The sequence below is a fragment of the Pongo abelii genome, chromosome Y, assembly GCF_028885655.2.
Source record: "Pongo abelii isolate AG06213 chromosome Y, NHGRI_mPonAbe1-v2.0_pri, whole genome shotgun sequence".
NCBI lineage: Eukaryota > Metazoa > Chordata > Mammalia > Primates > Hominidae > Pongo > Pongo abelii.
This window is the reverse complement of record NC_072009.2, coordinates 54,926,866-54,943,016: the sequence shown is the minus strand read 5'-3', so window position 1 is coordinate 54,943,016 and position 16,151 is coordinate 54,926,866. Positions and strand designations below refer to the sequence as shown.

The window sequence follows — 16,151 nt, the reverse complement described above, 5'->3', positions numbered from 1 at the left end:
AGGCACATCCCCTGGAATCTGGTTTTAGTGATATATCAAAATTTCTTCTGTCGGGCCGGGCTTAAGAAGGTGAGGAGAATCACTTTACCTGTATCTAGGCAGTTGGCCTAGATATATGTCACAATGGCCACTAGGTGCAAAACCAAAGTATGAAAATGACCTCACCTTGGAGGAGGTGGGTTTATCAATATGTCACAATCTCCCCTGTGGTCAGGGTGAGGTAGGAGAGTAGAAACATCACCTAGGTGCTAAGCCAAGTGATACATTACAAAGCTTTTTGTTTTTAGAACCCAGAATGGAGTGTCATGATTTCTGGGTATAGTATCCAGTTATGTGTCACAATGCACCATAATTACAGGGGAAAGGCAGTAGAAGTGAGTCATATCACTTACGTGATGGACCTAGATAAAAGCCACAATGCTTTATATAGGCCAGAATCAAGCAAATAATACACATCTCCTGGGTGCTCGTCCCAGTGATACATAAAAGTGCCATTTGTAGGCAGGCCCAGTCACCTTTGCTTAGGTTTTTGGTCCACGTATGTCACAATTTCATCTTGGGTTATGGCCTGAAAAGGAGAGTCAAATTACTCAGGAGCTGGGCTAACTTTTAAGTCCTAATCACACACCAGAAGTAAGTTTCACAGTCCCACACAAGTCCTGGCTTTATTTACATAAGTAAACACCTCCTGTGAGTTGGGTCGAAGCAGAGGAGACACAATCTAAACAATGGGCATAATCCATGTAGAAGATGGCCATCCCACTTGATGTCTGTGTTCCAGGAGGAGAGTCCCAGCCTCACAGGTGTGCTGAACCATGCATCCCCAAACCACCTGTGAGTCAGACCCACATATGAGACGAACAATTTCAATCTTTTACTGCTCTTTTGGCGAGATTTAGTACTTTATTTGCAAGTTCTGTTCTTGTGAGAGAATGACAGTTGTGTCAGTTGGGTGTGGATCCAATAATCACAATAGCATTGGGTTGCTGTTCCCTGTTGTAACACTCATCATACTACTCACATTTTATACGATATGCTGGAGTGTCATAATACTGTGTGAACTTTATACCACTATGAGAAAAATTACTTTGCTTATGGCCATAAGAATGGCTCTGAGAATCAAAATATCTCTCCTTTTTGGGTCCGGGTATGATAGTTATATTATTGCATGGAATCTGAAGCTGGGTATATGATAAAATTTTACCTGTGGGCAGAAAGACGGCAGGAGAGTCTCATCACCTGGATGGTGAGCTCAGGATACATTATAATCTTAGAGAAACAGAGAAGACTCACATCATCTAGGTGCTGGGCTCAGCAATATGTAATAATCCCCTGTTTTGGCAGACTCCAGAATAAAGAGGAGAGTTGCATTACCCAGTTTTTGCAGTCAGCGTTATGTCACAATTCTTTTAGTGGGCAGGACCTAGGAAGGAGAGAAGAGTCACATTTCCTAGATGATATCCCCAATGATGTCACAATGTTCTTTGGTGAAAGAGCACAAGCAAAATAGACAAGTCACCCAAGAAATAGGCTCAGATATATGTGATAATATCCCTACTTGGCAGGATCAAATAGTAAAGAGTCACATTATTATGATTCTGACCCAACGATACATCACAACGCACACATGAGAAACAATTAAAGCAGTTTTTACTGCTGGGTACTAGGCCCAGTGATATGACAATATCTCCTCATCTTTTAGGGTGACACCTTTAACTGCTAACTCCTATGTATGTAAGTCACATTGTCACACGTGTGCTGGGCCATTGTGTGACATCCTCTAGAACAGCTGGGAATTTTATACAACATGCATGAGACTCACAAACTACTCTGAGGTGCACATGCTCATTTTGACTCTGAATATTATATGTTGCCTTAAACTCAGATATGACAGTCAACATCTCCCATTTACGTTTAGTTCAGGAATGAGACTTATTTTTATGCCTGTGAGCTGGGTCTAAAAATGAGTGACGGTTGCACCTGTGGCAAAATCCACAAAAGAGAGTCACAATTCCATCTTTGTACTGTTTTACTTGTTAGACTCAGTATCTCAGCAATGGGCTTTCTAAATGAGGGGTGGTGACAAGTTTTACTTTCAATTGTGTGTGTAATTGAGAATCACAATCTTAACTTTTTGCTGGGCCTTTTTAGGAAACTCTCCGTACCACCCAAGGAGTTTATACAATATTAATTATTGTTCTGTGAGCTTTGTACAAATAGGCAACCCAGGATTTTACCTATTGCCCTAAGCCTTGGAATGAGAGGCAAAATACCTTCTATTTGCTGAATCACAATGTAAGTTTCACCATCATACCTGTAAACTGAAACAAGGTATATTTTATAATCCCATTAGTGAGCAAAAAATTACAAAAAAGAGTAACATCACTTAGGTGCTGTAGCACACAGCATGTCACAGTGCCATCTCTAGGCAGAATACAGAAAGTGGGGTCACATTATCTGGATGTTGGACCTAGCAACATGACACAATTTTACTTGTAAAAAAAATAATAAACTCAACCAACGGATGAAAGCCAAAACACTTACACATTTGGCTGAAGATATGTCAAAATACTCTCTGTGGCTCTGGCGCCGGCAGGACTGAAGCGTCATTAGAGTGCTGGACCTACCATTATGCAATCACTCCCTCATTATTCAGGACTGTAGCAGAAGAGTAACATCCTTTCTGAGTGCAGTAGGTGAAACTTTCCCTTGGTGGGCATGATTCAGAAAAAAGGCAATAGTCACATAACCTAAATCCTGGTCTCAGAAATACATCACAATTTCAGCATTTTAAAGGCTGAGGCAGGGGAAGAGAGTCATGTCACTTAGGTCATGGGCTTAGAAACATGTCCCAATGTCCCCAGTAGGCAGAACTCAGGCAGAAGAGGAGAGCAGTGTCTCATTGGTGCTTCTTTAGGTATATGTCTCAATCTAACACATGGGCAGAAACCAGGCAGAAGAGCCATATAACCTGGGTGCTGGGTCCTAAGGTATGCTGCAAGTCCCCATTTGTTCAGAACCAAGGTGAAAGGGTTACATCACCTTGGGGCAGGTTTCACTTTCATGTCACAATGCTCTATGTGTGTGAGGCCAAAGCATTCAGTCCCATCAACTAGTTTATTAGCCCAAGAGATAGGTCACAAAGTCCTCTGTGAAGCATAGTCTTGGCAAAGGAGTATCATCACCTGTGTGTCTGGCCTAGAAATATGTCATTTTCCAGGTTGTCAGGGCCCAAGCAGGAGAGCCGCTTAACCTAGGTGACAGGTGCAGAGATATGTCACAATGCCCTACTTTGGGCATGGCACTGGCAGAAAGTACCCACAGCTGTATGCCTGGCTTCACAATATGTCACCATCCTTCCTTTATGCAGGGCCCATTCCAGAGATTAGAGTTTCATCACCTATGAGGTGCACGCAAAAATATGTTCACAATAATTTCGGTTGGCACGGCAGAGACAAGAAGGTGAACATCAACTGGATGCTAGATCTAGTGATATGTGCAATACTTACTGAGAGAAGGGCCCAGGCAGGAGAGTCACATATCCTCGAGGTTGGCCTAGGTAGATAGCACAATCCCGTATATGGGCTGGAACAGGCCTGGAGGGTCAAATTACACTGGTGCTTGGCAAAGATTTATATCACAATCACACTGTCAGAAAATTCAAAAGATGTGATTTACAAAACCATGCATGTCCTGCTTCCATGTGTGACAGTTGCCTTCATCCATGAGAGATGATGACAGTCCTTACTGACAGGTGGATGTGCATACAAGATGCACAATGTCATCTGAGTTGAACCCTGCTTTGACTCTTTCTGTATAAACCAAAGGCTTTGTAAAATATGTGTGAGTGTTGTAATCTTTTGTGATGTTTGTACAAGAAAGTGATTCAGGACATCATGCATGTCCCTAAACTGAATTTTAAGAGTAAAAATATCCTCTATTGGATGAGTTCACATATAAGAGTCATTATTATTCCTGCTAGCCCTCCCTAGGTATTTGTTACAATTTGCTCTGTGGTTATGAATCAGGCCTAACAGCCACATCACCTAAATGCTGGCCCAGAAATATTCCAGTATTCTTTTTGCAGGAAGAGTCCTGTCCAAAATATCACATAACTTGTGTGCTAAATCCAACTCTGTTACACAATGTTCATTTTGGGCTGTGTCTAGGCAGGAGAGGAAAGTCATCTGACCTAAAAGCTGGGCTCAAGCATGTGTCAAAATGCCTCTCAACAGGAGAGTTTCTCCAAAAAAGAGAGTCATGTCATTTGAATGCAGTGTTTAGAAAAGCTACAATTACTATAGGAAGCAGGGTACAGGTCAAAGAGGAGAGTCATATACCCTATATAATGGGTCCAGAAATATGTGGCTATTTTGCCTGAGGACACTTTTTAGATAGCACAGTCAAATCACCAAGGTGCTTGGTGCAGATATTTGTCAAACTTTCTTTTGTAGGCTATATCTAGGCAGAATTATTAAATCACTCAGGAACTGAACTACAATATATGTCACAATTACACTTGTGGAAAGGCTTAGGTATAAGACTCAACTGTGGGCTTTGTAAATGTGGGATGGTGGCAACTTTTAATTCCACCTGGGTGTCTAATCGAGAGTCCCAATTTGAACTTTTTGCTGGCCCCTGCTATGAAAATTTCTACCACAAAAGAGTTTATAAAATGTAAGTTAGTTGTGTAAGTTTCTGTGATCTTGGTACAGATATGCAACACAGGACCCTATCTATTGCCCCAAGCCTAACAATGAAAGGCAAATGTTTTCTATTGGCTGAATCCAAATATAAGTTTGATCATCATGGCTGTGAACTTAAACTGGGTATATGTTATAATCACGTATGTGGGCAAAACACTGTGCAGAAGTGTAACATCACTCAGATGCTGTGCCCGGCAATATGTCACAATGTCTTCTGTATGCAGGGTGTAGGAAATTGGGTCACATTAACTGGGTGCTGGACCCAGAAATATGACACAATTTCATATGTGTAAAAAACCCAGCCCAGTTATGAGAGCCAAAACACCTACATAATGGGCCAAATATATGCCAAAATACATTCGGTATCAGCAGCACAGGCAGGAGTATCACATCTTAAGGGTGCTGGGCCCAGCAATATGCAATATGCCATAATTATCTCTTTATGCAGATCCCATGCAGAAGAGTAACATGATCTGCAGGCTGGGCAGTAATATGTGTCAAATTTCTTTTTTCTAGGCAGGGTTAAGGAGAAATAGGAGAGTCACATATCCTGAATCCTGGGCTCAGCGACTTGACAAAATCCTCCTATTATGAAGGGCCAGGAAGAAAAAGAGAGTCACATCACTTAGGTCATGGTCTCAGAGATATGTCCTAATATTCCAACCAGGCAGAGCTCAGGCAGATGAGGACAGCCATATCACCTATGTGCTTCCATCAAAATATGTCACAATTTAACATGTGGACAGAAACTATGCAGAAGAGCCACATCACTTGGGTGCTGGGTCCTGTGATATGTCAAAAATTGCTCTTAACACGGCACCTAGCCAAGAGAGATACATCATACTAGGTGAAGGTTCTCTGCTTATGATGCAATGCTTCATCTGGTTAGGACCCAGGGAGAGAGTCACTTCATTTAGGTGACAGGCCCAGAGATATATCATAAGGTGCTGTGTGAAGCATAGCCCTGGAAAAGGGTACCATCGCCTGTGTGCCTGGCCTAGAAGAGTGTCACTTTCAAGGTTGGAAGGACCCTAGCAGGAGAGCCACATAATGTAGGCGATAGACCCAGAGATATGTCACATTGCCCACCTCCAGGCATCCACAGGATAAGGAGGACCCTTGCCTGTGCACCGGTCCTTGCATTATGTCACTATCATTCTGTTGTGCAGTGCCCATTCCAGAGAGGAGACTCACATCAACTATGAGGTAAACACAGAAATATGTCACAAAAATTTTTGTGGGTAGTGTGCAAGTAAGGATGTAACATTACCTGGGAGCTAGATCCAGTGATATGTCACAATCTTTACTGAGAGATAGAACAAGGCAGGAAAGTCATGTCACCTTGAGGTTGGCTTAGGTAGATTTCATAACCCCACCTATGAGCTGGAACAAGTCCAGAGCATCAAATTACACAAGTGCTTGGTGAAAATTTATATCATACTCACACTGTCAGAAAATTCGAAAGATGAGATTTACCATCTTACCATACATGCCCGGTTTCATGTGTGACAGTTACCTTTATGCATGTGAGATAATGAGTTCTTACTTTCAGCTTTAACTGGGTGTGCAAACAAGACTCACGATTTCATCTGTGTGCTGAGCCCTGCTTTGACTTTGTGTGTATAACCCAAAGACTTTGTAAAATATGTATGAGTGCTGTAATATTTTGTGACCTTTGTACAAGAAGGAGATCCAGGACATCACGCATGTCCCTAAAGTGAGTTACAAGATGCAAAATATCCTCTATTGTCTGAGTCTACATATGAGAGTCATTATCATGGCTGTGAGCCATGCATAGGTATATGTTACAATTCACTCTGTGGTTAAGAAGGAGGCCTAACAGCCCTATCACATAAATGCTGAGTCAGAAATATTCTAATATTCTTTTTGTAGTCAGGGCCCTCTAAGAAATATCACATAACTTATGTGCTATGTCCAGCTCTGTGGCTCCATATCCCTTGTGGACAGTGTCTAGGCAGGAGAGGAGAGAAATATCACATAAATGATGGGCCCAAAATTTTGTCAAAATGCTTCCTGTTGACAGGTCCCATGCAAGAGTGTCATATCATTTGGATGCAGGGATTATAAATACTACAATCACTAAAAGAAGAAGGGTACAGGCAGGAGAGAAGAGTCATGTAACCTAGATGAAGGATACAGAAGTATGTTACAATATCCCCTGAGGACATTTTAAGATACGTCAGTCAGATCACCAAGGTGCTTGACCGATGTATCTGTCAAAATCTCATTTGCTATACCTAGGCAGAATTATTAAATCACTCAGGAGTTGAGCAAAGGTACTTGTCACAATTACACTTGTGAAAAGGCTTAAGTCTAAGAGTCACCATCCTGCACAACTCGTAGGCTCCAGTCATATGAGTTGTTACTAGGCTTTTGTTCTGGTCTCTGGTATATGGCAGAATATCACCTGTGGCCAGAGAGAACACAAGAAAGCCCCATCACCTATGTGGGTCTGGGCCACTGAGACATCACAATTCACCTTGTGGGCAGGAACATGGTGGAAGAGTCACATCACCTGGATTTCAGTGACATATCAAAACCCCCTCTCTGGGCAGCACTTTGGCAAGACAGGAGGCTCACTTCACCGAGGCAATTGGCCTAGATGTATGTCACAATGTCTATCCTGTGCAGTAACCAAATCGTAGAGTGGCCTCACATAGGTGTTGGTCCCAGGAAATATGTCACAATCTCCCTGAGGTCTGAGCCAAGGCAAAAGTGAAGAAACATCACCTAGGTACTGAGCCAAGTGATGTGGTCAATGCTTCCTGTTGGCAGAACCCAAAAAGAAAAATCACATCACCTGAATGCAGTACCCAGTTCTTAGTCACAATGCCCTGTAAGTGCGTGGCCAAGGAAGTAGAAGGGAGTCACATCACTTATATGATGGACCTAGATATATAACAAAATTCCTTTTGTAGAAAGGTTTCAGGCAGATAACTCACATCATCTGGTTGATGGTCCCAGTGACATATGTAAAATTTCCGTTTGAAGGCAGAGCCGCGATGGATGTTATCTATTGCTTAGGTGCTTGCTCCACATATGGCACAATTACTTCCATGATCTGGGCCCAGAAAATGACTCAAATTATTCATTTGCTGGACAAAGTGATTTGTCCCAATGACACTCTCATATATGTTTGGAAATAAGTTTCACATCCCACACAAGTCCTGGTTTTGTGTATGTGAGTCAATTCTTTCTATAAGTTGGGTCAAAATGGAGGAGTCAAAATCTCAACAACGGACAAGATTCATGTATAAGAGCCACAATCCCCCTTGTACATTGTGGTCCAGGAGGGGAGTCATGGCACCACAGGTGTGCTGAATCCTGGTTCAAATGTTAACCACCTGTGGATCAGGTCCCTGTATGTGCGTAATTATTTCAAACATACACTGCTTTTAATGTGTGAGATTTAGTACCTCATTCCTAGACCCTGCTTATATGTGAGAATTACAATCATTTCAGCTAAAAGAGTCACATTCTTACCTGGTTGCTGGTCTCTGTTATGACACTCTTTGCACCATTAATGCTTTATATGATATACCTGATTATTATAATCCTTCATGACTTTTATACAAGTGAAAAACACAGGGCTTTACCCATGGCCATGAGACTGGCTATGAGAGTCAAAATATTCCTACTGGCTCGGTCCAGGTATGAGAGTTATTTTTGTCCATGCGTGCTTAATCCAGGTATAGGTCAAAATTTCACCTGTAAGCAGGGACAAGGAAAGGGAGTCAACTCAGCTCGACACTGAACCATTGATACAGCATAATCTCATTTGTATGCTGGACCTAGTCAGAAGAGTCACTTCACCTGGTTACAGTTTCAAATAATATGCCACGAAGCCCACCATAGAAAGGGAAGAAAAGAGAGGAGAGTCACTCCACCTATGCATGTGCTGGACTCTGCAACATGTAATAACCCTCTCTCTTGGTAGAGTCTAGAATGTGAAGGAGAGTCACATCATGTAGGTTTTTCAATCAGCGGTATGTCACAATTTGTTTGCTGAGCAAGGTTCAGGCAGGAGATGAGAGTCACACTACCTAGATGTTAAGCCAAACAATATTTCACAATGTCTTCTGGGTGCAGGACACTGTCAGAAGAGACCAATCATCTAGCTTATAGACCCATAGATATGTGATAGTATCCCCTTTTGGCAGGGTCCAGACAGAAGAGTCCCATTATTATGATTCTAACACAGTGATATGTCACAATCCACCCAAGGAAAGGAATTTAAGCCAAATAGTCTCAACACCTAAGCACTAGGCCTATTAATAGGCCAAATCTTCTTGTCTTTGAGAGTGACACTATAAACTCTGAGCTGGGTGTGTATATGAGAGTAACAATTTCACTAATATCCTGGGCTGTTGCATGACTCTCATCAATATTCAAAAGCTTTATACATCATGCATGAGAATTTCAAACCACTCTAAGGCCTTCATGTTTATATGGACTCATGACCTTACATATTCCCCTAAACCCTGGTGTAATAGTGGGCATCTCTTCTATAGGCTGGGTTAGAAATGAGACTCATTTTTATGCCTGTGAGCTGGATCTAGAAATAAGTCACAATCCCACCTGTGGCCAGACCTACATACCAAGGTCACAATTCCAACTTTGTACGGCATTCAATTGTAAAACTCATGTTCTTAACAGTGGCCTTTGGACATGTAGAATGATGACAACACTTGCTTTTACCTGGGTGTGTAATCAAGAATCTCAAACTGAACTCTTCACTGGTCCCTATCAGCAAACTCTCTATACCACCAAAGAAGTTCATACATGATGAGTTAGCGTTGTAAAGCTCTGTGAGCTTGGTACAAATATGCAACTCAGATTTTACGTATTGTCTGAAGCCTAGCAATGAAAGGTAAAATATCTCCTATTGGCTGAATCTCAATATAAATTTGACCATCATGCCTGTGAACTGAAGTCATAGTCCCATTTGTGGGCAGAAAAAGAAGGCCAGAGGGTAACATCACTTAAGTGCTGTGCCAAGCAACATGCCACAATGCCCTCTCTAGGTAGTGTATAGGAATTAGAGTCATGTTAACTGAGTTCTGGACTCAGCAATATGAAGCAATCCATTATGTGGAAAAAAACCAAAAAACAAAACAAATAAAAAAAAAGAACCAGCAAAAAGATGAGGGCCAAAACACCTACATAATGGGCCCAGGATCTGTGAAAATACCTTCTCTGGCTCCAGCAAAGTCATGAGTTTTATATTTTCAGGGTACTGGGCCCAGCAGTATGTTATAACATTCTCTACATACAGGACCCATGTAAAAGCGTAACATTATCTGGGTGCTGGGCCCTGCAATAGGCCAAAATTTCTGTTTGTGGGCATGATTTGAGAAAAAAAAAAGAGATGAATCAAATAACCTGATTGCTAGGCTGAACAATATTTCACAATCTCTCCATTGTAAAGACCCAGCAGAAAAAGAGAGTCACTCCCCTCAGTTCATGGGCTCAGAGATATAGCCCAGTGTCCCCAGTAAACAGGGCCCAGGCAGAAAGGGAGAGTCATATCACCTAAATGCTGCCCTAGTTATATGCCAAAATCTTACGTATGGGCAGAAACCAGACTGAAAAGCCACATCACCTGGGTACAACTGCAAGTAATATGTCACCATCCACAGTGTAGACAGGTTTCTTATAAAAACAGATAATGACACCACGTGGGTGCTCTGCTCACCAATATGTAATAATTCCCTCTCCTGACAGAGTCCAGGAAAAAAAGGGGACTTCCATCACCTAGGCTTTGCACTTGATGGTATATAACAGTTTTTTCAGTGAGGAGGATCCAGGCAGGAGGGATGAGTCAAATTACCTAGACTCTAAATCTAGCAATGTGTCACAGTGTCTCCCCTGGGCAAGGTACTGGCAGGAGGGACATATTACATAGCCAATAGGCCTGGAGATATGGGAAAATATCCTCTGTTTGCAGGGCCCTGGAAGAAGAGTCACATTATTTTGATTCTGACCCAGTGATATGTAACAACGCCCTAATGGAATGAAATTTAACCTAAAGGTTCTCAACACCAGGTACTAGTGCAAGAAATATGACAAAATCTCCTCATCTTTAAGGGTGACACCATTAAATGTTAGCTATCTGTGTATAAGAGAGTCACAATCTCATGTGTGTGCTTGCCATTGTATGACACTCTCTATAATACCTGAGAACATTATACAATATACATGAGAGTTGCAATCCTCTCTGAGGCCTACAGGCATTTACAGAATTATGATTATACATATTGCCCTAAACCCAGGTATGACAGTCAGCATCTCTCCTATAGGCTGGTGTTAAGGAAGAGATCATTATCATGACTGAGAGCTGGCTCCAAAAATGAGTCGTCATCCCACCTGTGACCATATTCATTTATGAAAGTCACAATTCCATCTTTGTGGTGTATTCACTTGTTAGACTCAGGATCTGAACAATGGGCTTTGTAAATGTAGGATGGTAAAAAACTTACTTTCACCTGAGTGTGTAGTCAAGAATCATAATCTTAACTGTTTGCCGAGCACTGTTAAGAAACACTTTGTATCACCCAGGAAGTTTTTATTACATGAGTTAGTGTTGTAAACTACTGTGAGCTTTGTAGAAACATGCAATGAATAACCTGACTCTTTGACCTAAACCCAGTGGTGAAAGGAAAAATATCTCCTGTTGGCTGAATCCCAACATAAGCTTGATCATCATACCTTTGGACTGAAGCAAGGTATTTGTCATAATCCCATTTGTTAGCAACCTATGCAGAATGTTAACATGACTTAGGTTCTTTGTCAAGCAATATGTCATGATGCCCTCTGTAAGCAGCGCCTAGGAAAGAGGGCCACATTAACTGCAGGCTGGAGTCAGCAATATAATACAACCACACATGGAAGAAACTCAGCAAAGTGGTAAGAGCTAAAACACCTAGAAAATGGGCCAAAGATATGTCAAAATACCTTCTGTGGTCCCGGCACAAGCAGGAGAGTCACATCATTAGGGTTCTAGGCCAAGAAATATGCCACAATTTCCTCTTTATGCACAACCTAGGCAGAAGAGCAACTTCATCCGGGTACTAGGCCCTGAAATACGGCAAAAGATCTGTTCATGGGCATTGTTCAGTTACAAGACGAGAGTCACATTACCTAAGTTCTGAGCTCATCAATATGTCATAATCTTACCATTGTAAAGCCCTAGACAAAAATAGAGTCACATCACTTAGGTCACAGGCTTAGAAATATGGCCCAATATTACCAGTAGGCTGGGTTCAGACAGAAGAAGAGCCATATTACCTAGATGCTTCTTTAGCTATATGTCACAATTTAATATGTGGGCAAAAACCAGGTTGAAGGGCCACATCGCGTGGTCCTCTGTACTGAGATATTCACAAGTCCCCCTAAAAAAGGACCCAGGCAAGAGGGTTACATCAACTAAGTGCAGATTCCATGCTTATATCTCAATACTTCATGTGGGCAGGACCAAGCAGGAAGTCACATCACCTTTGTGATAGGCCCAGAGATAGATGACAAAGCATTTTTGAAAGCATGGCCCTGGCAGAAGAGTTCCATCACCTTTGTGCCTGGCCTAGCAGTATGTCACTATTCAACTGGGCAAGTTTCAAGCAGAAGAGCCATATCACCTACATGATAGGTCCTGTGATATGTCAAATGCCATTTTTTGGGCATAGCCCTGACAAAAGAGCATTATCACTTGTGTGCCTGGCCTAGAAATGTGTCACTAATTTTCCCTGTGTTCAGGGCCCTTTCCAGAGAGGAGAGTGACATCTTCTAACTGATGGACACTGTAATATGTCACAATGATGTCTGCGAGCATGGCACAAGCAAGAATGTAATGTCACCTGTGTGCTGGATCCAATGATGTTATAATTCTGAGTGGAGGGCCCAGGCAAAAGAGTCACATCACTTCAAGGCTGGCTTAGGTAGATATCAAAATCCCATAGGTAGGCTGGAACCAGTCTGAAGGGTGAACTCACACAGGTGCTTGGCAAAGATTTATATCACAGTCATGATGGAATAAAATTCTAGGGCTTAGATTTACAATATCACACATGTTCTACTTTTATGTAGGACAGTTGCCTTCATCATCTGTAATGGTGAAAACCATTACTGTCAGCTGAATGTGCATATGAGAATCCCAGTTTTCTCCATGTTCTAGGCCCTGTTATGATTCTCTCTATACAACACAAAGATGCTATAAAATACACGTGAATGTTGTAATCTTCTGTGACCTTTTTACCAGAAGGAGATCCTGGATATCACTTATCTCCCTAAGCCTAGTTATAAGAGTCAAAATATTTCCTATTGACTGGGTTCACATATGAGAGTCCTTATCATGCATTTTAGATGTGTCTACATATATGGCACCATCTCATCTGTGGTAGTTAAACAGGCAGAAAACCACATCACCTATATCCTAAGCCAGAAATACTCCAATTTTTTTGTAGAGAGGGCCCTAACAGAAATGTCACAAAACTTGGGTGCTAGGCTCAGCTCTATGGCATAATGCCCTTTGTGGAGTGTGTCCAGGAAGTAGAGGAGAGTCATATCACCTAAATGATGGGCCCAGAGAGATATCACAAAGCCTCCCCTTTAAAAAGCCCAGACAAGAGACTCATGTCATTTGGGTGCAGTGCTTAGAAATGCTACTCTTCACTGGAAGCAGGGTTCATGCAGAAGAGGAGAGTCATGTAACCTAGACAGCGGCTGCAGAGATATGTTATGATCACTTCTGAGAACCTGTTAGGACACGAGAGTAAAATCACAAAGGTTCTTGGCAAGGGTATAGGTCCAAATGTCATCTCTGGGCTATAACAATGCAGGATTATTAAATCACTCAGGAGCTGGGCAAAGGCGTATGTCACAAGAGTACCTGTGAAAAGGGGCAGGGATGAGAGTAATGATCCTGCACATGTCCTGGCCATGGGGAAAAGCATCATCATTAGGCTCTTTATCTGGTCTCAGGTAAATGGAACAATATACCTGTGGGCAGAGAGAAAAAGGAAAGTTCCATCACCTTAGTGGATGCTGGTCCAGTGAAACTTCTCAATTGTCCTTGTGGCTAGGACTCTGATAGAAGAGTCACATCATCTGGATGCTGTTTTCAGTGACATATAAAATGCCCCCTGTGAGCAGAACTTAGGCAGGAGAGAAGACAAACTCCACTTAGGCAATTGGCCTGAATATACATCACAACGGCCCCTATGTGTAGGATCAAGGCAGGGGAGTAACCTTGCTTTGGTGCTAGGTTCAGCAATATGTTACAGTCTCTCTGGCAGTCAGGGCACAGGCAAGAGGAAAGAAACATCACCTAGTTGCTGAGCCAAGTAATATGTTACAAAGCTTCCTATTGGGAGAAATTTCATCCCCCAAAAAAGTCACATCACCTGGGTGCAGTACCTAGTTATGTGTCACAATCCACTAGAAGTGCAGGGCCAAGACAGTAGAAGGAAGTCATATCACTTAAGTAATCAACTTAAATAAAAACCACAGTGCTCTCTGTAGGCAGGCTTCAGGCCAAGATTTCACATCAGCCAAGTGCTGGTCTCAGTGATATGTAAAAGTACCCTATGTTTCATTGCCAAAAAAGATGTTACTTATTGCTTAGGTGCTTGGTGCACGTAAGTCACAATTTCAACTGTGCTCTGGGCCTGGAAAGGAGAGTCAAAACACTCAGATTCTGTGCAAAGTTATACTTCTCAATTACACACTCAAAAATGTTCAGAAATAAGTTTCACAGTCCCACACAAGTCCTGGCTTTGGGTATGAGAGTCAACACCTCCTATAAGTTGGGTTGAAGTACAGGTGTCACAATCTCAAAAATAGGAAAGATCCATATGTAAGAGCCTCAATCCCACTTGAAGATTGTGTTCCAGTAGGAAAGTCAAAGTACCACAGGTTGGCTAAATCATAGTTCAAACATCACCAAACCACCTATGGATCAGATTCATGTATGAGAGTAACAATTTCAAGCTTCAACTGCTTATGTGTGTGAGATTTACTATCTCATTTGTAGGCTCTGTACATGTGTGAAAATGAAAATCGTGTCAGTTGTGTATGCATCCAAGAGTCACAATAGAACCTGGTTGCCGGTACCTGTTATGAAACTCTTGCCTGAATAGTATAATTTCCTGTGAATTATTACAGGTGGGAGATCTAGGACATTACTCATGGCCTTAAGACTGCCTGTGAAAGTCAAATATCTCCCACTGGCTAGGTCTAGGTATGAAAGTTATTATTGTGCATATGAGCTGAATCCAGGTATACATCGCAATTTCACCTTTGGACAGAGACAAGACAGAAGAGTTACATTATTTGGGTGCTGAGCAAGGGATATATTATAACTTCCTTTTCAGTCAGGACCCAGTCAGAACAGTCATATCACCTGGATACAGTCTCAGATAATATTATCATGACAACTAAACACTGGGTTGAAAAATAGAGGATTGCCACACCCCTAGGTGCTGGGTTCAGCAACATATTATTATTTCCTCATTAGCAGAGTACAAGCCAAACTCATTGGCAGAGTCCAAGACAAAGAAGAGAGTCACATCACCTAGGTTTTGCACTCAGTGGTATGTCACAATTTCTTCAGTGGCCAGAATCCAGGCAGGAGTGGAGAGCCACATTACCTAGATACTATAGAGATATGTCCCAGAGTCCTCTGTGGCAGGGCACTGGCATGAGAGACACATCACCTAGCTGGTAGGTCCAGAGATATGTGATAATATCTCCTGTTGGCTGGGTCCAAGAAGAAGTCTCACATTATTAGGATTCTGACCCAGGGATAATTCACAATGCACCTATCGGCAAGAATTTAAGCCAAAATTCTCAACACTTGGTTACCAGACCTAGTGATAAGACACACTCTCCTCATCTTTTAGGGTGACACCTTTAACTTTCAGCTAAGCTTGAATATTAGAGTCACAATCTCACATGTATGCTGGGCCGATGTATGACACTCTTTACATCCAAGGGCTTTATAAAACCTGCGTGAGGGTTGCAAACCTCTCAGCGACCTTCATGCTCATATGGATTCAAAATTTTACATATTGCCCTCAATTCAGATTTGATAGTCAGCATCTCTTTTATAGGTAGGGTTAAAGGAGAAGAGCCATTATTATCCCACCTCCAGACAGATCCACATATAAATTCACAGTTCCAAATTTGTGTCATATTCCACAGTCAGCATTGTGTATGTAGGAGGGTGATAACATTTAATTTTACTTGGGTGTGTAACCAATAGTCCAAATCTGAACTTTTCACTGGGCCCTGTTATGAAAGTTTTTACCACCAATGAATTTATACAATGTAAGTCAGTGTTGTAATCTTCTTTGGGCTTCGTACAGATATGCAACCCAGGACTTACCTGTTGCCCTAAATCCAAGGATGAGAGGCATAATATATCCTATT

General features: G+C 41.9%; 1 long non-coding RNA gene and 1 pseudogene across 1 annotated transcript; both read right to left on the bottom strand.

The window, feature by feature from the left end:
• Positions 1-642: 642 nt before the first annotated feature.
• On the bottom strand, positions 643-2,375 carry LOC129053140 (uncharacterized). The gene is made up of 4 exons (XR_008518237.2): positions 2,274-2,375; positions 1,375-1,423; positions 1,205-1,269; positions 643-832 (listed from the first exon to the last, which is right to left on the bottom strand). It is a non-coding gene; the product is annotated as an uncharacterized LOC129053140 (long non-coding RNA).
• A 2,293-nt stretch (positions 2,376-4,668) lies between these two features.
• On the bottom strand, positions 4,669-15,763 carry LOC129053329 (testis-specific basic protein Y 2-like; annotated as a pseudogene).
• Positions 15,764-16,151: the final 388 nt, after the last annotated feature.